The following is a 22,060-nucleotide window of genomic DNA, read 5'->3' as shown; positions in this document are numbered from 1 at the left end:
TACATGAAATGTCCAAAGTACTGTCTCAATGTGGAGCCATTGGACTTACCAGTGGGTAAATGGTTTCAGTGACTGAAAGCCAAGACTGCTGGTCTTGACAATGACAAGAGAATTACTTGGGGAAAAAATTGTCCAATTTTCTCCTCCATTCTGGGGGAAGGAGAGTTTGTAAGTAAGTAGTCAAGGTATACTGAGAGCAGCAGATGGGAAAGAAAGGAGTGGGTGGCATTTAGTTTGTGTTTACTGTAGACCCAAACTCAGTAGAGAACAACCTGACCTTGGGATGTCAGGTGGGTTTAGATCCTGCTTCTCTCATTTTTACCTGTACAAAGTAATGTCTGAATCACCTTTTCTCTGTCACAGATGACAATAAAAGCTGATTTTTAAAAGCCCTCTACATCACAAGTCACACCATTAAAAACTAACACAGTCCCTGGCACAGAGTACTGGCAATGTTGTCAGGGGAAAAGGAGTTTTAGGTATTTTTTGACACTTTGGTCTAAATGGAAAACACCTTGCTCTCATTAGCAATAGTGAAGAATGTCAAGTTGAAATTGGAGGCTCCTAGCAGGAAATTGGACTTCCAAAATAACCCACAAGAATTACTGGGTACGCACTATGTGCCAGTCATTTCGTGATGTGATGTGCAGACCTATAAGGGCCTAACACACATGCATACAGACCAGCGGGTGAGTCATAAGGCATACCCACTGTAAGAGGATATAGGAGGATCAAGGCCTGGGCAAAAACACAGACACTTTTTGAAAATAAGTGGATTAAGTGGTAGAGTGTTTATCTAGCAAGCTTAAAGCCCTGAGTTCAAACCCCAGTACTGGAGAGGTCACATACAAGAGAGGGAGAGTAAAAGAAGGTGAATATGGTTGATGTACTCTGTCTACAGGAAAGAATATAGAATTTTTAAACCTGTTGAAATCATCATAAGAAGGGTGCTAAGGCAGAAAGAAGAAAAATAGAGGGGATGAACAATTTTGGTATGATACATATATACATGGAAATGTCACAAGAAAACTCCCTATATAGCTATCTTAAACATGCAAAAACGTCATTTTTTTCTTTTACAAAATTGGAAAACAGTAGGGTGGAACAGGTCCTGTCTGGGGCGGGGGGGGGGTTGGTCCAGGTGGGGAAAAGGTGTGGGAGGGTGAATATGGGGCAAATACTGTGTACACATGTATGTAAATGCAAAAATGAGACCTGTGGAAACTATTCCAGGAATGGGGGGAGGGTGGATAAGGAGAATGATATATTGTAAGAACTTTTGTAAATGCCACAATGTACACCCACCCAGCACAACCATAAAAAGAAGGGGGAAAAAACCAGTACTGCAAAACAAACAAACAAAAAACAAAGCAAAAGAACCCTGGGCTGAGGGTGAGGGGGCGAAGCTGGGTTTGGAGGGAAAAGAGCAGGAATTTAACAGACGGATGAGGAAACATGGAAGTAAGAACTAGCATTTGATTCAGGAACTGTAAAAGGGCTGTGACTTACCTACTCACAGGTGGAGGAAGCAGCCAGAGCCAGCCTTTCATGCTTTCTGGCCTGCAGAGCACTGGCTTTCTGTTCTCAACACCTTCCCACCATCACTCATGAGTCCACTGTTAGCTGGTTTGGGTCCTTGTTCAAAAATAGATACATACATTCGGCTGCTGCTAAGTGTTCCCTGTTTAAAGACTAAGACCACCTGAGTTCCTGGCTAGAAAGCCCTGCTCTTCCCAGTTCTCCATCTTCCTCAGTCCCTCAGCTCCAAAACCTTTACCCAAAAGGCCTAGCTAAGTCACTTATGTGCTTGAAAATTCACAAATCTGCTGGCTTCCAATGCTGCCAACTTGATTATTTTTGTTTCAATTATAATTTATTTTCAGGATACGTTAGTAAGAACCTTTGGCAAGCACCAGAATGAATGGGCTAGGCTTCATATTAGCCAGGAACTGGCTTTTAAATTCGAATCTGTTTTTCCTTTCAGATATAGCATTCTGAGAAAGCAAGGAATGTGTCTTCTTTCTTCCTTTTTTAAAATTAAACTCACCCAGATTGGCAGGAGCCATGTGCGAGATCCTGCACAACTCAGCCCCAGGTCCGCAGAGACTGCATGCCTCTCTCTGTTACTGGCTGGCGTCTTAAGTGAGTTCCCAAGATATTTCTCCAACCCCACAGGTAGGCATTTTGTGCCTTGTAGGGTATTATGTGCTATTGTTCTTGGGAAGACACTTTGTACACTCCTGCCCAAAGGCAGAGAAGAGAGGGTCTCTAGAAGTCAGTCTGGTATCCATCATTCCATGTAATTGTGGGAGGTTCTAGGAGCTAGAGAAGCCAGTAATCAAGGTAGCATTTGCACAAGATGTACAGTGGAAATCAAATATTAAAATTTTTTAGAGGAAGGAGCCTTGGGATGCCCCAAATCTCAGCAAACTTGACCATGCCTGAGAAGTAGCCACTGGCAAGGCTGCTGCTCCAGACAGGACCTCAGAGAAGCATCTGTGAGCGAGCGGGATGTCAGGGGTCTGCAGAAGGTCATGCCATTGGCTAATTTAACAGAATCAGAACAAACAGAGACTTGATAGGAACCTCGTGGGTGTAAGAATGAAGGGAATGGATCTTTAATCAAGGGTCCAGAGAATCTAAAGCTATGTATTAAGCCAAGGAAGGTGCATCTTTGTTTTCAGGAGCAGCACTCTGGATCCAAAAGAAGTTACCAGAGTCTGGGGCAGGACCTCAGCAGGCTTGTACTTGACTCCAAGGCTGCTGCTGTTTGCATCCCAAGAACCTCATTCTGGAAAGAATTATCTCAAGGTGGATATCCTCTTTAAACCCCAAGAAGAGTTTTGGGGGCCTAGTGGCCCCTGTGCTATGGGGAAAGCTTTAAATGGAAGATCTTTGTTCTCTGATCTGGCACTCACCCAGGCAGGCTGTGTTGGGAGAGTAGGGGGTGGAAGAAGGCATTCATCATGACTCCAGTTGGAGTCACCAGCTTGGAGAAACTGCCACCATTAGCCAGGGATTTAGGGGAAGTCTTTGGAGTATAATGAGGAAGGTAGGGAAATCTCTCAGGATAACTTCCAGGGAAATTATCAGGGAAAAAAACACAGTAGAAAAAGAATAGAATGATACCATTTGAAACTGGAGAAAATTTGCATGATGTCTGTGGGGTCTGAAGTAAAATGGAGTATGTTACACAGAGGGAATTGGAAATGATGTCATTGGGTATCATTGTCATCTCTCTAGACACTCTTCAATTCTGCCATCCCAGTGGTTATGCCACTCCTACAGAAGCCACTCAGAGGCTCTAGTCACTCCACTCAGGAAAAGTCCACTCCTAGGTATAGCTCATGGCCATCAGTGCTGACATTATAGAAATGTGGCACCATACCTGGCCCTATTTAATAGGTATTTCATACCTGTGGTTAGAAATTTTGAAAACATTAGCAACTATACAGTATTAGTCAGCTTTCTGTCACTGTTACAAAATACCTGAGATGAATCAACTTCAAGGAGAAAAGGTCATTATTTTGGCTCAGAATTTCAGAGGTTTCAGTCCATGGTCTCTTGGCTTTGTTGCTTTAGGCCTGTAGCAAGGCAGTATGTCATGGCAGAATGTTGGTATAACTGCTTACCTAACAGCAGTCAGGAAGCAAAGAGAGAGAGAAAGGCAGTGAGCATCCCATTATCACCGTCAAAGGCACACCCCTAATGACCTAACTTCCTCTTGCTAGGCCCTACCTCCTAAAAGCCCCATAGCCTGGCAACCAAGCCTTTAGCATATGAACTTTTGGGGGACATTTAAGATCCAAATCATAACACATGAATAAAATAAAATTCTCCCAGGATTACCCTGATTGTTGATGTGAGTCCTCAACTGACCAAGCATTTTTTGGCTATCTATTATATCCCTCTTTCTGTCAGAGCACCTTGGTTCAAGGCAGCCCTCAACCTCTATGGCTTCATTTTCTTTATTTGTAAAATGTAGTTCATACTTGAGATTTTGTTCTCATAATAACTGCAGTAACTTTACTATTTCCACACAAACAAAAGGAGATTGTCTACATTTCTGAGCTTGTGAATGTCATACTTTGGATTAGGTTAGACTGAATCCAAGCCCATTACCTTCATCAATTGGAACTGTTAAAGTACCAAGTTCTGAAGGTTTCATTCAAGCCAGTAGTGAGATTCAGAGCTCTGCTCGTCACCAGGAAAACACATTTCTAAGCAAGAGTAGCAGGGCCATTGTGGGCACAGCTTTTGCACTGTCAACCAAGAGGTGTCCACACAGGTGGCTGCCTCAGGACATGAGCAGTACCATGGCACAGGGCTGGGTACCTGCACTGAGTCCAGTCCTGTGCCCCAGGCTGAGCCTGGAACACCCACCAGTTGTGGAACACCATGGAGACTTAAATTGCTTCAGGTGGGCTGTCAAGCCACACTGTGCACTGAGCCACAGAACTGGAATAGCACCCACACGTGTGCTCTTGAATTTTCTCTGCGATGCCACGGGTAAAGCAGAACAAGAGTAACAGGATGTATGTGCTGCTGAGCAGGTCAAAGCCACTTACTCCTCTCAGGAAAAGTGCTTTCTCCGACAGCAAAGCAGGAGGAGCTATTGGCAGACTGGCTGCAGGATGAGGAAGACTCTGGAGGAGAGGGTCACTTGGGAAATATATAGGCTGGTTACACATCACTTTAGGTAAGTGAAGAGAACCAACAGGGGAGAGTACAATATCCCCACACAAACTCAGAGCAAGCAACAAGGGCTCTCCCCACAACAAAGAGAAACCATAAGGAGAAAGGGTTGTGAGGAACCCGTAGGAGCTGAATTTTAATAACTGGCACTGTCACCCTGGTAAACTGGCATTTCTGTGGAATATGTGAAGCATTTCCATATGATTTTCCCATTTGGTCCTCACAACCACTTTGTGAAGTTGTTATCACCACCATTTTACTGATAAGGAAACTGAGGGTGAGTCTTGGCCCACCCTTATCAAGTGCCAAAGACAGGACCTGACCTCCACATCAGCCAGGGCTCCTGAGCTCCTTCAGTAGGAGAAGCTTCAAAGCTCCATTAGTAAAGAAAGATGTCCTAGAGTAGCAGTGGAAAGAATGACTAGGAAGAAACCCAGGAAAAGGATGGTGACTCTTATCTTTGACCTTGTAGGGATGGCTCTTGATCTCTCAAAATCAGGCCCTGCCCATTCTCCAGTCTTCCTTCCTTCCTTCTCCCCCTCCCTTCCTCTTTTCCTGCCTCCTTCCTTCCTTCCCTACTTTCTTCCTTCCTTCCTTTTGGGCAGTACTGAGGATTGAACCCAGTGCCTTGTGCTTATGTGATCTACCACTGGGGCTATACCCCAGCCCTTTTAGTAGTAGTAGTAGTAGAAATTTTGAGACAGGATCTGGCAAACTTTACTAGGTCTGACCTCAAACTCACAATCCTCTTGCTTCCACCTCCTGAGTAGCTGGAATTACAGGCTGGCACCATCATACCCAGCACACTCTCCAGAGTCTTTCCCATCCATTATCTTTCATTTCTAGCACTGACAACTCCCAGCTTGGCCATTATGAACCACTTCTTGCTTTGCTTGCCTGAAGACCATCTTCTGGCTCTTTTCCCTTGACTTGTTCTTATTCAGTAGCTGTCTTCCAGGAGACCCACCGCAATCCTCTGCCCTGAATTCCCACACCTTCCTTGTGAATTCTTCTCTCAAAGAAATGATCAGTTGGCTATTTACTTAACTGTCTCAGTGATTCTGTGAGTGCCCACTTTCAAAAGAGATCCCTAGGGATTTCTTCTCTTCTGCGGGTCAAACCCTAGGTGTCTCCGTCTTTGTCTTTCACCAGGTGGCAACTTCACCTCAGCTCCAGCACCTGACAGTCCTACGTCCCTTGGTGGTCAGGAGCTTTCTAGGTTTTATGCTGCTCAGAACCCTTGCTCGCAGGGGCTGGCAAGAACCTAGCCTGCCACTTGATTTTATAAACAAACTTTTTTGTGATAGCCGCACCCATTTACTTGCATTTTGCCCACAGCTGCTTTTGTTCTAAGAACTTGCTACAGAGACCATTTGCTCTGCCTAGTCAAAAATATTTACTATCTGGATCTTTACAGAAAAGTTATCACCCCTATTCTGCGGGCTTCCCATAGTACAGTCATCTGTGTTACATAGCAAACCACCCCAAACCCTCCCTTTTTATTTTCCCCTTTCTCTGTCTCTCAATCTCAATTGGCTCTAAGGCTTCCCTGAGGATGTGGGTGCTATGAACTGAACATTTGTGTCCTCTCACAAATTTATGTGGAAATTCTAACCCCCATGTCTGTGTGGCATTTAGGAGGTGAGTCAATCACAAGGGCTCCACCCTCACACCTGGGTAAGTATTGAAGAGGCCTGAAAGGTCACCTTTGCTCCTTCTGTCATCTATGAACCAGAAAGCAGGCCCTCACCAGCAGCTAAATCTGTCTGCCCTTGATCTTGGACTTCCCAGCCTCCAGAACTGTAAGAAATAAATGTGTGCTATTTACAGTCTCCAGAGTTCTGTAACAGCAACCCGAACAGACAATGCCAGGAGGTGCCTACAGTTTTGGGATGTTCCACAATGTTTGCTATTACCCTGTGGTCGAGATCTTCATAGGCTTCAAGCCCATGTTTGGGTCTGCTTGGTGGTCCCAAGATCCCAAGATATGCCTCTGACTAAGGCCAAAAATGGGCCCTTTAAGGCTTATATGGGGAGAATGCCAGTGCTCACCATGAATAGCTCTGCCAACCAACGTTTGTTGAGGAGCCAAATAAACACTGGAGGCACCCCCAGACTCATCACAGTGTAGGTTCTCACCCCTGGTGTCAGGTACTGGGTCTGTGTCTCCTCTGTTCCTGTCATTCTTTTTTTGACCTTTGCCACTTGCACCCAACTTTCCTGTCTGCACTCCCCTTGGGCTGGGAAACTGTGAACTCTGCTGCTGGAAGCCTTGGAAAAGGACCCCTGCTCACAACATCATGTACATTCTATAAAAAGAAAAAGTGGAACAGAAGATGATGCTGGATTCTCGCTCCAAAAGAAGGGCAGTTTCCTTCTACTTCAAAAAAATCTATTCACTAAGGCACAAAGCCAAGTCCCATTTGAAATAAAATCCTTCCCCCAAATTGCCATATTTCAAATTGGAATCGCATCCTCCTCCCTCAGCCCTAGCCCATTGCTCTCTTTCTTCTATATGGAGCTGCTGTAGGGAAATGTGAACTCCACTGATTAAAAGGAGCCTGTGATGGGCCCACCACCACTTAGTTCTGTAGAGACACATCCAATTAAAACAGACAACATTTCCAAAGACCCCAGCTGGGCTTCTCAGCTCCTCAGCATTTTTTCACCATATCAGTGTCACTTGCAAGAATTCTTGCTTGCTTGCTTGCTTCCTCCACCCCCATATGAAATATAGGTCACTAACTTCATAATCCAAAAACATAGCCCAGGCTGCTTCCTCTCCTTCCTACCATCTCTGGAGGCAAATATTTAAAAATAAATAACTGGCCCAAAGGCATTCCCCAGCAGACTTCATCATCTGTGGTGAGGATTTTGCCCAAATGCAGAATGGCTGGTGGGACCTGTGACAAGAAAGGAACTGAGAGTTGATTATATGATTCAGGTATGAAATCCAGCCAAGCTTTCGGCCCAGGGGGTCAGCTGAGCAGTTTCACTGTGACATTAACTCTATGCCCTACCTTGCCGGACAAGGAGAGGGCCACAGGCCTCTCTGGGCCCTGTTTTTCATTTATAAAAGGAGGCCAAGTGGCTGGGTCTCCATGCACCCTTGCTGCTTGAGTGCCAACACTTCCCTGTTTCCTCAGAGCCTTTGGAGCAGATGCTTTCCTGGGTTGTATGTCCCCCCACCTTAATCAGCCGAGTATAAATATGTCCAGAAGCCTTTGAGAGAATGTCCAGATCCCAGGGAGACAGAGAGACACCACTTAGCCAAACCAGGAGAGGGAATTGGCTTTCTTCCCAAGCATTGTGCTTGCCATAGAGACAGCACCATTTTCTTACATGAAAAAGTAAAATTCTTTGCTAGAAAAAGTAAGAGACAGAGCAGGCTGGTGGGAGCCAATAGGCTAATTGAGATGTAAATAATATAGGTGGCCCTGTGACCACCTGGAGTCTGATGCCTCAAAGCCTTCAGGCATTTTGGTATTACCTCTCATTCCTGAGCCAGCTGTGAGAGTTAATGGTACCCCATTTTATATGGCAGAGGCCCAGAGAGGTTAAGAGACTTGTCCTGGGTCAATGGAGAGCTGGTATTGGGGCAGGACAGCCTACTCACTGCCATCCAGTGCTCTTTTTCCTTACCTAGTAAGGTACTAACTCAAAAGATGCTACTTCAAACCAAGCTGAGGAAAAGTCACCTTATCTTTTGGGGTAAGTTTTCTGTATCATTCCAGCATTGTGAGTCTACATTGTATTTTCCAAGACTCAGCTTCTAAAAGGCTGGAGACCCAGAATGCTTCCTAGCTGAGAGCCTGCAAATGTAAGGAGCCTGCCTGAGCCTCTTTCCAATATGTTGACAGGCAGTGTGGCTGTGTTCCAGGAGCCCAGGTGTTAGAGCAATTGAGCATCTGTAAGTCACTTCGGCTCCATAGAATGTTCCCACAGTCAGAGAGCCTTGGGGACCACAGTCCTGGTACCTTGAGCTTTCCTGCTTGCTTGCTGTTTGAAGGAATGGCCAGAAAATAACTGAGGATTGGTAGTTCTTGAGGCCTGGAGATTTTCTTCTCTCCTGTCCCATGTGATCTTTCCTGTAGCTGGCTCCAATTGTTCTTGGCATCGTCACCTGAAAAAAGATTAAAAAAAACAGCTATGCCCAGGCCGCTCTGTTCCAAGGAGAATGGAAAGGACAATTCAGCACAGCATCATGGCCCTATCTGGTCAGGGTAAGAGCAACACACCCCAGAATGGCATTTGTGGAAAGTGAAAACTATTTGGAGGAGCTGCCTGGTGTACCTATGAGTATATGAGGCAATTACCCTGCATGAGGCCAATGCCAAATCTGTGTGAAGCTCTCCTGGGATGGCAGGTGGGAGTGACTCAGGAATGGGTGAGTGGAAAGGGAGAGTTATCTTGGCTCCATTTATGAGACGACAGTAATATAACATGGAAGAACATGAGAAATGCCATTGGAGGTCACACATGGCCCATTTATACCACACTCTGTCTGGCATGGCCCTGAGGGACCTCTTGAGTTTGCAGGGCTTAGTCACAGCCTGGTTTTCCTTCAGAAGCCATTAGTGAACAAGAAGAAAGGGCTGAGAGAGGACTATGATGCGTCCCAGCCTCACTGATTTGCAGCTGTGTGAGCTGAACCTTAACCTCTCCTTATTTCAATCGATACCTTATAAAGTGAGGGTTATGACACCTGCCCTGACAAGCTCATAGGATTTTTTTTGAGGGGAAAGAGAGCTTGCACTTGTGTGAAAGCCCTTGGTAAACTGTTGCTATATTTTGGATATTGACTGTCCCCAAAGGCCCTTGTGATGAAGATTTGGTCCCTAGACTAACATTCTTGGGAGGCAGAACTTTTTAAGAAGGTGTGGCCTAGTGGAAGTCTTTGGGCCACAGGGTTTTGCCCTGGAAGGGGATCTTGTGCCCGAGCCTCCCCTCTCTCTTGTGCTTCACGGCCATGTTGGGCAGTTTGCTTCACCATGCAATCACCGTTGTCATCAGCACATCTACCAGAGACCCAAAGCAAAGGGACTGTACAATTTATGACTGTACATACCAAAACTGTGAGATAAAATGAACATTTTCTTTTTATAAATTAATTATCTCAGCTGCTTTGTTATAGTGATGGAACACTGACTAACAAACTGTGAGACAATGGTGTCCAGAGATCAACTGCCTTTCAGCAAACCCTTTGTCACCATCCCATGCAGGAGCCAAAATGTGCAGCAATGGACACTGAGCACATTTCAGTTCAGGGGACAGTTTTCTTATGGAAAGATTTTCTCCTTGATGGAAGCAATACTGGTGAATTTCTTATCTCACTGTGGATCTGCACTTTGGGTAGCACTGCTGTGAACACTATATCATGGATGTCTCTTGCTTCAGATTCCCTTGTCCCAAACTAGACAAAAGGTTAGATCAAAAAGAATTAACCTAGAAGGTAACACATATGCACAGGAAATTAATGTGAGTCAACTCCCTGTATAGCTATCCTTATCTCAACCAGCAAAAACCCTTGGTCCTTCCTATTATTGCTTATACTCTCTCTTCAACAAAATTAGAGATAAGGGCAAAATAGTTTCTGCCGGGTATCAAGGGGGTGGGGGAGAGAGGGAGGGGGCGGAGTGGTTGGTAAGGGAGGGGTGGGGGCAGGGGGGAGAAATGACCCAAGCATTGTATGCATATATGAATAATAAAAAAATAAAAATTAAAGAATTAAAAAATAAAAATAAATAAATAAATAAAGATTCCCTTGTCCCAGGTGCTCTACTCTTACCAATCCCACCAGCTTACCCACCTGTCAAACCCCTACTCATTCTTAAGATGCAGCTCAAGCATCTACCCACAGATCTCTGCTGCAGAATGAACCTCAGCTCCCTTGACCGTCCACTGTGAATGTAGTAGCTATCCCCAACCAGACTGTGAAGTTCTGTTCTTGAGGTCTGTTCATCTCTGTGTCTACAGACTGTCTCAGAGGGGGTGCTCAATGTGTACCTGTTCAACAAATGGAAGTTGAAATATCTGAGTGGTACTTCTCTGCCTGTTTCTTGGCATGTGCCATTAAATCTGTTACAGAATCTGAATAGCTTCCAGGTGTAGTGGTGGAGCTAGAATCCTGCCTGGAGACTGGGAAATGAAGCAAAGGCCTTTACATTTTTAAGATTCTATAGAGCTTTGGTCATTCAACACAGTTGTTATCTGCTGCCATGTGTGCCAAATGTTAGCTTAGTGGAAAGGAACTGGGAACACAGAATGAGCTAAATATATTACCTGGTCTTAGATGATGATATGTCACAGTCTTCCTTGGTAGGTATCAGTGTGCACAAGGTTGAGCAAGGCTTGTCTGTACCTGGAAGTCTACCATTGGGACATCCATCCCATGAAGTTGGGTTGGCCAATCTCCATATGCTGGGGCATTAATAATGTGGAGTGGATCAAAGTCTTTCTGAAAAACTCCCCAGAGCCTCACCTGTAGGTAGAGAAGAGGACTGCTATTCCTAAGATAGGAAGGAGAGATAAGGGCCAAGGAAGGACAAGAAAAAGAGGGAGCAAGGAAAGACTCAGTGTAATTCCCTCATTACAGAGCACACACTCTCCTGGCTACCTTATTCTCTCTAGATCCAGCCCTTGTATGATGGGTCAGTCAGCTTCCATTATTGTAACCAAATACCTAAAAAAATCAACTTCAAGGAAAAAGGATTTCATTTTGGCTCAGGGATTTATTTGGTTTCAGAGGTTTCAGTCCATGGTTGGCCGACTCCACTGCTATTGGCCTGGGTGAGGCAGAACATCATGGCCGCAGGAGGGAATGGCAAAGCAAAGCTACTCAGATCATGGTGGCAGGAAGCAGAGACCAGTCCCTGTGGGCTGATGAACTGATGAACATCTGCCTGGCCTCAGGTATTCTTTCAACTCCCCTGATGCTTCTAACGGCTCCTGTGGGTTGGCCCCCCCGGTATCCCTACCCCTACCCTCATCCTCATCCTACTCTGACCAGCTCTAGCCACTAGTAACTCTGAGTTTCCAGTTTGGATGACCACTTCAGCTCTTACTTTTCTAAAAGGTCTATCAGAATGAATGAATAAGTGAGTGGATGGATATCTGCACCTTCTCTCCTGCTTCCCGCTCTGTCACCCAGTGCTCTTTCCCCATATGGTGGTTATCAGACATGTCCTCCCGAAGCCCCTCTCACTCCACACTTGGCCTCTATTGAAGTGGTCCATTCTCCAAAATAACCTTACCCTGCCTTTCTCTACTCCCAGGTCAAAATCCCTCCCCACCATCAGGGTGCAGATATGGAGACCAGGTGCAGGCAGGGCCTCAGGGGGAGGGTTTCATTCCTGAGTAGCCCAGCAGTGAAAGATTTCTTCCCCCAGAACTGTTATATATGTCATATATGACTTGTCCCAACAAGATATATATGTGCAGCCCTTCATATAAAAGCTTAAGGCTCAGAGAAAAGCTGAGCTGGAAGAGACACATTGACAAGCAAGTCTTTGCTATGTTCTGAGACCCAAGATCTGCAGGTCTTCCTGAACTGAAGACCTCCAATCCACTGCTTCCTTTCTGTTTTCCCAGTGCCTCTGTCAAAACCAGGCCTGGGGATGCAGCTGTCCTGGTAAGATTACTGACAGATCAAGTCCCAGCCTCAAGGCTGTCCCAGGCTTACAAGAAGGCACTTAACTTTTCTCTACCTTCTGTGATCCTTGCAATATCTTTATGAATCAGGCAGGGCAGGTATTAACATCTTTATTCTGTAGCTCAGGAAACTAAGCTCAAAAATGTGGAAATACTTGCTCATGATTCAATTGCAGAATTCTTTCTTCTTCTTTTATTCATATGTGCAATACAATGTTTGGGTCATTTCTCCCCCATTCCTCCTGTCCCCTCCTTTACCTCCCCACCACCTCTCTCTCCCCCCCACCCCCTCGCTACCAGGTAGAAACTATTTTGCCCTTATCTCTAATTTTGTTGAAGAGAGAGTATAAGCAATAATAGGAAGGAACAAGGGTTTTTGCTGGTTGAGATAAGGATAGCTATACAGGGAGTTGACTCACATTGCTTTCCTGTACATGTGTGTTACCTTCTAAATTAATTCTTCTTGAGCTAACCTTTTGTCTAGCTCCTGGTCCCCTTCTCCTGTTGGCCTCTGTCGCTTTAAAGTATCTCAATTGCAGAATTCTTGAACCTACACTGTAGTGCTTTCTCTTATAGACTGAGGTTAGTATCATTGACCAGGGCCTTTCACTCCTTCCTTTCCTTTCTGCCTTCTTTTCGTTTACTGGAATGCTGGAAACAAAGAGACAAACTCAGGGTTATGAGGCTTAATCGAAGGTGATGACAGATGGCTTTGATTAGGACATAGACCCCACAATGAGCTTTGGGGGCCTAGGGCAAGGAGCAGGGAGACAGGGCCATGCATCTTTCAAAAGGACATAGAAGCTTTATATAAATACATGTGCACAGGGGAGGGAACAATCAAAGTCTGTAAAGCAGCACTTGCTTCAGTTGCCTACTTGTATTAGATTCCACTCAAATTCAATATGAAATGCTCCTAGGGGCAAGAAAAACAGGGAGGTACCCATGCCCAGCCCTCTCTCTGGAAGCTTTTTTGAAAAGAGGCCTGCCAGCCTGGTAATGGAAGATAACTGACATTCTTCTTTCAGGGTTACTGGGAGGGGCCTAGACCTGTCCTGACAGTACAGGTAAAGATCCTCGTTCCTCTACCCTGCAGAAGAGACTGGGGCAGGCATGTGCAGGCAGATTCAGACAGGTACTAGGCAACTTTTAAAAGAAAATGAGCCTTAGGCATGAAAGGGAGGGAAAGACTTGGGTTTCTCCTTTTCTAAGCAACCCCCTCTTCTACCTCAGTGCCTCAGCCCCAGCTCCCTCCCACATATGCAACTCCCTGAAGCCCTCTGAGAATTGCCCCACTGGGTGGTGTCTGGCCTGGAGTACTCGCCTTCCTGCACACTGGGTTCTAGAGGCCCCAGAGACATCAGCTGTGGGCCTGGTGCAGGTACTGACCACTTTGCTTCAGGCTCTAGCCTCAATTTCCTCTGCTGTACAATAGGGGAATGGAGATCATTCCCTGCCCAGCCCACTGGCCTGTGGTGGAGAAGAAATGAGATCATCCAAGTGAACGGATTTTGCAAATTCTAAACTGATCACACTGCTGATTATCATATTGATACATTCGGTGCCTGGTTTGGGCAGGAGACCCAGGGAACGAATCCAGATGGAGTCTGGAGACAATTTGCAGGAAATATTCCACAAGGGTATGGAGGATGTGCTGCCTTATCCCAAAGAAAGATGCCAATATAGCATGCCCATGGCCTCTCTCTGGAGGAAGAGAAATGCAATGGAAACTGCTATAATTAGTCCTCTGCCCACTTCTGACAACAGCCAAACAGAAAAGTCAGATCAGAAGCTGGTCCCTCCTCCCAGGAATAACACCTTCCCTCCAGCTCTCACTAATTGGCTCTCAGCTTACATTTGACTGCTCAGCAGAAGGACTAAGTGGTGAAAGAGCTGAGTTTCCCAGCCTCACAGAATGGGGCTCACAAAGAGGGGGAAGATAAGAAATGGCTCATGTCCTGGGGTTGCATTCACACAGCTGGGCCCACTTTAACCACTGGAATATACATGTAAGTTGTCAATGTAAGAGGGCCTAGATACATCAATTAATTCCATAGCTGTGGGGCCATCTTCATGAACCATACAAATCTGGATGGGTTTGAGAACCAATTCAAAGCAGCCTTAAGTTCAAATCCAAGCGCCACCTCTTAGAAAAGCTAATAAATCAGAGTTCCCGGTGTAAGATAAGATATACTTAGATTCAAATTGTAACTCATTCATTTGCTGCTGTGGAGTCTAGAGCATTTTTCTTATCACCACATGGTAAAAAACAATACCACTGAGCTCTTTCCATTGTTGTGAGGAATGAATGTGCATGACTTGTAGATGGTATCCAATAGAGTCTGTGGTTCTGAATTGCTTCACCTAAGGAGCTCATACTCTAGAAGGTAGTCAGGCCAGGTACAAGACTATGATTACTTGTCATAAAGAAATTAGTCCAGTTGCCCAATCGAGGAACCTAGGAGTCATCCTTGACTCACCCCTCGCCAAGTGCCATGTTTAATTCTCAAATATCTTTCATGTTTCCTTTCCAAGGTCTGTTTACCAATTTAACCACTATGATATGCCACCTGTGCAATGTTAGTCTCTTCATTGATCAGTTTATTCATCAAAGATATAACTGTATACCTGACAATTAAAAGGTCATCTCATGAGATAACCAGTCTTTCCAAAGGGAAGGACTCCATGTGATCCCAGCAGCATGGTACTAGGTAAATGTTTCATTTGAAGTCTTCTGCTGCAGTTTCACAGCAATGATTGAGGCTCACCTTAACTTCTGTCACAAAAGGCCCTTCATGAGCCGTTTCTGTCTCTCTCCGGCTGTTCCTTTGGTTTTCTCCATGTGGCACCTTACATCAAGTCAACTTATTTGTTGTTTTCTGGACAAGCCATGGTGTCCCTTTGCAGACGCTATTCCCTCTGCCTTTCATACCTCTCACACTCATCACCTGGGGAAATCCTACCAGGTTTTTGGCTCAGACGAGGTGTTCTTCTCTCTGGAAAGTCCATTCTGACTCCTATCTTCCACCTCGAGGACAGATTAGATGCCCCTCCACTAAGCTCCCAGCACATTTTAGTGATCCTTTTAATTCTTTCACAGAACTTACTACACTTATTGCATCAGCGACTTACTTGACAGTTTCCCCTATAGACAGTGAGTCTCTAGAGGACCAGGACCAGATCTTAACACCATTCGGGTACCCACACTCAGAGTGGTACTGACACATAGGTGCTGCCAACAGGTCTCATGCAGCAACTGGACTTGGGAGAGAGCACATCGCTCTGCTGAGGTGCTACAAAGAGCTGCCATCTTGAGATGGTTTGGGGCCTTTGATGATTTTTGCTACCAGTGCAGATGGTAACTGTGACCAACTCTGATTTAACAGTCCAAATCATTTCTTGAAGGCAATCCAGGGGAAGATTAGACTGATTTGAGGCTACAGTTCATTCTTTGTAACACTTTATCTATTTCTACGACATGGCTCTTGAAAAGGTGATGGGAGCCTAGCTGCTCCCATAATCCCTCCTGCTCAACATGGTGAGACTGTTGAAGCTCTGCTTCAGTCTCAGCCTTCTGCTGATGCTTTCTCCAGGGCTCATCAGCCTGACTCCATGCTACTCATGTGCAGACAATTGCTTTGAGAAGGAAAGTACCTTACAATGTCATGCTTGCATCCTTGTGTTCCCTCTCTTTTAATTCTGACTGCCTGAGTAGCTCCACTTCCCCCTGCTTTCTGCTTGGCAGCTTAGTCTTTGACCCTAAATTGTCTCAAGCTGGCAAATTCCTGAGCAGTATAGAATGTCAGGCTCGCCTCTTCTTCAGACCCCTTGCTTGGCTTCTCCAGTCCAGACTGCCATGGCAACACTCTAACACTCAGCTACTTTTAAATCTACCTTTTCTATTGTTGTTTGTCAGTGGGACATTTGGCCTGTTGCAAATTAGTTGGATGCAGGACACAACTGAAAGTAAAGTTAGTTAGCTGCTTCTCCTTTTTATTTTATTTTGAAATTTCACTTATAGATTTTCACCTAAAGAAAGTTTCTAGGTAGATTTTGAAATGATAAAACTTTGCCTGAATCATACAGTAGAGGTTAATTAAGAAGCAAAGTCAACAGCATACTCTTGGAGTTAGAGAGGAAGGACACCCATTTCATACTCTGGAGATGTCTTCTCACCACTGCAAGGAAAGTGTGCCCCAGACTGAGCGTGAGATAGCAGGCAAGAAGCCACTCACCATATTGAATGTGATTCTAGGAGGGAAAGAGATGAAACAACATTTGCACATGGCTCCTAAAAGCCAGAAATCTCATCATGTATTTTACTTTGTACAGTTTGAAACTGTTGTGCTGGACTTGCTGAAAATGGTATTTCAGTCTCCAAAAATCACACCTTTATAAAATATCTTCTATGCTATTTTGAACTCTATGCAATGTTCCCCTTGCATGATAATTTTCAGAGTATATCTCCATGTCAAAGTAACTCTACCTGCAAGGCATTTATTTCTGTCCTAATTACCTTGGGCTCCATGCTGAGCAAACAGCCTTTTTAGGGGAAAGTCATCATGTTCTTCTAGGAAGGTGTGAGAGCTTCCTCAGGAAAGAAATCAGAGGACAAAAATCCAAACTCCCTTTCTGTTCTCATATCAGCTAGAGCCAGAAGCTGAAAAAGTGTAACTGAGAGCCTCCTTAATCTTCATTAATTCCTCACAATTATCTCTTTTTATCGCTCATGTCAGTTTCCACTGACAGATTACAATCAAAATGGCTGGGAGGGTAGCATATGCCTGTCATCCCAGCTACATGGGAAGCATAAACAGAAAGACTGTGGTCCAGACCAGCCGGGAATGAATGCGAGACTCTACCTCAAAAATAACCAGAGAAGAATGGGCTGGGGGCACAGCTTAAGTAGGAGAGCACCTGCCTAGCAAGCACAAAGGCCTCAAAGTCAAACCACATTACTGCCAAAAAAAAAAAAAAAAAACCCAAAAATCTGGAGGCTCAAAGTCTGAGATGAAAGTGTTGGTAGGACTGATTGCTCTGGTGTCTGTCAGGAAGAATCTGTTCCAGCCTCTGTTGTGTGCCTTGTGGTCATTTGCTTGAAATCTTTGACATTTCTTGGCTTGATGAAGCAATACCCTGACCTCTGTCTTCATCTTTACATGGCATTCTCCCTGTGTAGATGTGTGCCTTCAAGTGTCCTCTTTTTATTAGGACACCAGTCATGTTAGATTAGGACCTACCCTAGTGACCTCACTTTAACTTAATTACTTCTGTAGAGACCTAATCTCCAAATAAGGTCACATTCTGAGGTACTAGGGTTAGGACTCCACCATAGTGTTTTTGTGAAACACAAGTCAGTCTATCATAATTGCTCACTCCTACTCGCCCCCACACACACCCCAGGGCTTGTGGGAGCTGAATTTTAGTGGAACTCCAAGGGCTAGCGCCATGTGTTGCAGTCAGAGAAAGGACACACACTAAGGAGCTTAGAGGATGAGGAGTCATGGACACATAAAACGTGAGGAGGGCTTCCCATATTCACTGGCCACTAACCTCAGGAGCATTCAGAAATGTTACAAAAAATGCAGTTGTAAGCACATCCAGCACTTATTATGATTTTATTGCAAATGACAAGGTCTTCAGTAAGCCAATACCAAGACTTACTTTTGGTTAGGGATGTTTTATAAGAAAAGAGAATGGTTAGATTATTATTAGACTAAGATGCTAAAAGAAAGAATTGTTTCATTAAACAATTGCCTAAACACTAAGACAATTGACCGACAAATGGCAGGTGAGTGGATGGTTAGAGTCCAGGATAAATCTTAATCTCATGAAAGTTAGTCAGAAAATTTATTAATGAGGTGCTTTAATGGGAATGTTCACTTCTTCACAGAAGTAGATTTCAAATTATATCAACTAGAAAGGTTGAGTCTTAGGTCAGATTTAGAAGATTTTCCTTCACAGAGTTTCCAACCTACCACCAGCTGACATGTGGGTTACATTCTAAGCCTCCTGTGTCTTAGTGGCACCCATTCCACAGACACTTCTCTACCATCAGAGTGGCTACCACCCAGCCTGCTCTCATACTCTGAGAGGTGGGATGGTTTTCCTCTTACAAAATTCAGACCCCTTCTCTAGGCCCTGTGTGGCCCATCTTCCTTGGCTCCCTTCCTCCTTCCACAATGACTTCCTTCTGTTTGTGAGAACTGTCAAGGCTTTTTCTGTGTCGGAGAGTTCTGCAGAAGCAGCTCCTTTCCACCATTTGAGGCTCTGTTTAATGGTGCCTATTCACAGAAACTTTCCAAGTCATTTCACCTGGTTTACACCCATCAAAGGGCTTAGCACCACCCACATCACTTCTACCACTTACTCAGGGCCTTTTCTCTTGTCTGGCTTCCCTACCAGATTGCTAGCAGCATGCAGTGAGAAACCTGTTTCTGTTGTTCATTACAGTGTCCCCGTGTCTGCTACATCTAGTACATGATCAACTGCTGATGAATGTTGACTTTGACATATGAGAAACTGAGGCTCAGAATTGTTAAGTGACTTGCTTAAAGTCATATAGGCTTAAGTGCTGTAATGGAGAAACCAATTTGATTCACCCCAAAGTCTGTGTTCTTTTCACTATTCCTCTTTGTGTTCTTTATCTCCTAACCCTGGAGGTGCTCAATCCTTCTTTCTTGATAGGGCTTGGCTACATAAAACCTAATTTCCCTTGATCCAGAGGACACAAATCCCTTTTGACACTGGGGAGATCCCCTGACAGCCCTGTGCTGCCTACTTTGCTGGTAAGTCTTCCCTGCAAAGTGCAAGATGCTCAGTGGACAGCCCCAGAACATCCTCACCTTAAAAGTTTCTCATTCCACTCCTGCAAAAACCATTCATAAATACCTACTCTGCTGCAGGTCTGGTCTGCTCCTGTATCCTACAGTCTGCTTCTCTCATTGAGGCTCCATCTTGTATCCTGTTTTAGCTTCTCTAAACATAAATCAACAACCTTTTCTGTGTCATTTATCAGCCCCTTTCCTCCAATGTCTCTGATCCCTGCGCTGCTTGTATCTGCCTGTCCTTGTCCCGGGGTAGGCATAAAATCACCTGTCTCCGTTCAGTACAGTCATTAGTAGATCAAAAACTCTGGGTTACATTGTGGTTACTCTCACTCAGAGCAGCACCCAAAGCTTGAGTCCAGACAGATTTTGAGGCAAATGGTTTTGTGCATTAAATTGCCACATAAGTTGCCTGGCATATGGAGACTCAGAGCTCTGTGGCAAAATCTCCCCAACCTTTTGCAGACTCCAACCTAAGGTTCTGAGGAGGGGTCAGACCTGCCCAGCCTTGCCTTGCACCAGATGTAAGTCCAGGACAAATTTAAATCAGCTGCCCTCCCTCGTGGACCAGCTACTTTTAGAAACCATCCCCTAGAGCTTAGCACTGAGTGACAGAAGCAGGTGATGATGGAAACTGGGTCCCGAAAGAAGAGCCAGACCAAATTCAAAAGCTGGAATCAAAACGCTGGACTGCAAATCCAAGTGGATCCTGTGGCTACCATCAATCAAGGAAAAAGAGGTCAGAACCACAGGGCATCACTGTTAAGGCAGTGCTGGGGTAGGGTAGGACGGAGCAGAGAGGAGAGGGGCAGGTGTTTGTGAGGTACACACTGTGTGCCAGCTGCTTTAGATATGGTGCCTCCTTGAGTCCCATTGGTAGCTTTTTTGTCTCTTTTACTGTTAATTAAATGGAACGTCAGAGATGTATGACGACTTAGCTAATGTCACACAGTCAGTAAGGGTTCAAGTCTTAACCTTTTTAACAGAAGTCCTGCCAGTTTCCTCTAGGCTGCTGCAGGAGTGGCAGGAAGGGGATTTCAAATTTACCTAAAACCCTTGAGAATGGATCATCAAGTCCTCATTAATATTTCTATCCTGCCATATGCCCTAATGATTATTTGGGGAGGCTTGAAATAAATACCACTGCTTGGCATCCTTGTAGAAAGGTTCTAAGTTAATTGTTCTAGGGTAGGCCCAGGGATAGGCATTTCACCATCCTCCTGGGAGTCTATTATGTAGCTTGGTCAAAAACCATGCTATATGCTCTCCTGTTGGCCAGCAACCCTGGGCAAACAGAAGTAAGGTGGCCCAACTCACCTGGGTTTCACAGCAGACACACAGTATACCTGGCCAGCAATGGCACATTCCACACAAGCTTCTCTGGTCGAAGGTGGTGTTCACAAATTCTCAAGTCAAGTCAAGTATTAAAACAGCATTCTCACACACTGCAGATAGGAGCCAGGAATCTGGGACTTAGGACTCTGTAAAGCAGATTCTGTCACTCCAATGTGCCACTGTGTCCCTTTCTACCACCTGCTACTGAAACACTTTTTGGAGGGAGGAGATCCCTCCCTATATGGTAAGGCCTCCGCCAAGATGTAGCCAACTCTGATGCATCCAGGACATCTGTCCTGAAACACTTAGCCTCTATGCACTTCAGCACTTGCTGTGCATGTTACATATATTGGATGCTTTTGATTTCAAATTGTTTGAAGTTTCATTTCTTCAAATCCTGCTTTCTCTGAACTCCATGGAGGACAGGGTCTGTGTTATGTAGGAGATACAAAATGATATCTGAAAAACCTCTGGCAATTGCATCGTTAGGTCCTCTTGTCTGCATATTGGCATCACCCTAAGAATTGTAAAAATACTAATGCTTCAGTCCCAATCCCTGAGAATGTGACGTAAGTATTCTGGGTCGTAGTGAGAACATCAGCACTTTTCAAACTCCTTCAGGGAGTCTCGTGGATACTCAAGTTTGAAAATAAATTGTGAAGAACAGCAAAGGATAACAAAAGTATGGTCTGGGAGGGGAAATGGGATGACTTGATTCATCTTTGTTAATTTATATTTATTTATCTACATTGATTATCTACTTTCTGGTGATAGAGTCTTGCTTTACAGCCCAGGCTAGCCTTGAACTCATCATAATCATCCTGTATCTCAGCTTCCTGAGAGCTGGGATTACAAACAGGCACTGCCACCCTTGCTGATTATTTAACTTCTCTTTTTCTTTCTTTCTTTTTTTGGTACTGCGGATTAAACTCAGGCCTTCTGCTTGCTAGACAGGTACTCTACCACTTTGGCCATCCCTCCAGCCCATGACTATTTAACTTTTAAGAGGAAAACTAAAACACAAATTGAGCTGGACAAGGTATTCTTAAATTGTCTTCATTTTCTGGGACAGATGCCTATGATAAATTATTCTAGTTTGGGATGGGTTACAGGTAGACACTAACTCTCTGACTGTTGAGTGACTGCAGGACTCTACATGTGAGTCAGGAGGCAAAGAAGAGTAGGGGCTACCAACATCAAACAAGCAAATTCCATACCCTGACTTTCAGATGATACCCTGTAGGTACAAACTACTGATTATTGCACATAGTTTTATAAGAAAGAATAACAGAAACTACAGCCATCCGGCCTACACATTCCTTCTGCGCCTAGGGGCAGATAGCACTTATTTGTTGTGTCACTCTTTTCTACTGAAGCTCATTATCCTTCCACAGAAAAAGTGTGAAACACAAGATCATTCACAGCAAAGAGTTATGAATTATTTTGTTGAAGGGAAACCCAAAATGTAAATGAATGTTTTCTGAAATGTCCAATTAGCTCTTTTGGACCAAACCTCTTACAGATAACAGCTATAAATTCTGGACAAAGTACAG

At 44.7% G+C, this 22,060-nt stretch overlaps 1 long non-coding RNA gene across 1 annotated transcript in view; it reads right to left on the bottom strand.

Moving 5' to 3' along the window:
- Window positions 1-6,617: 6,617 nt before the first annotated feature.
- Window positions 6,618-22,060, bottom strand: part of LOC141420912 (uncharacterized) — a 48,665-nt gene continuing 33,222 nt past the window's right edge. Inside the window, exons 2-3 of the long non-coding RNA XR_012445637.1 lie at window positions 8,673-8,818; window positions 6,618-7,004 (exon numbers count right to left, since the gene is read on the bottom strand). This is a non-coding gene — a long non-coding RNA (uncharacterized lncRNA). The remainder of the gene's footprint in view (window positions 7,005-8,672; window positions 8,819-22,060) is intronic.

Source organism: Castor canadensis, chromosome 2, assembly GCF_047511655.1.
Source record: "Castor canadensis chromosome 2, mCasCan1.hap1v2, whole genome shotgun sequence".
Lineage (NCBI taxonomy): Eukaryota > Metazoa > Chordata > Mammalia > Rodentia > Castoridae > Castor > Castor canadensis.
The sequence above is the reverse complement of the archived record's forward strand: the minus strand, read 5'-3'. Positions and strand labels throughout refer to the sequence as shown.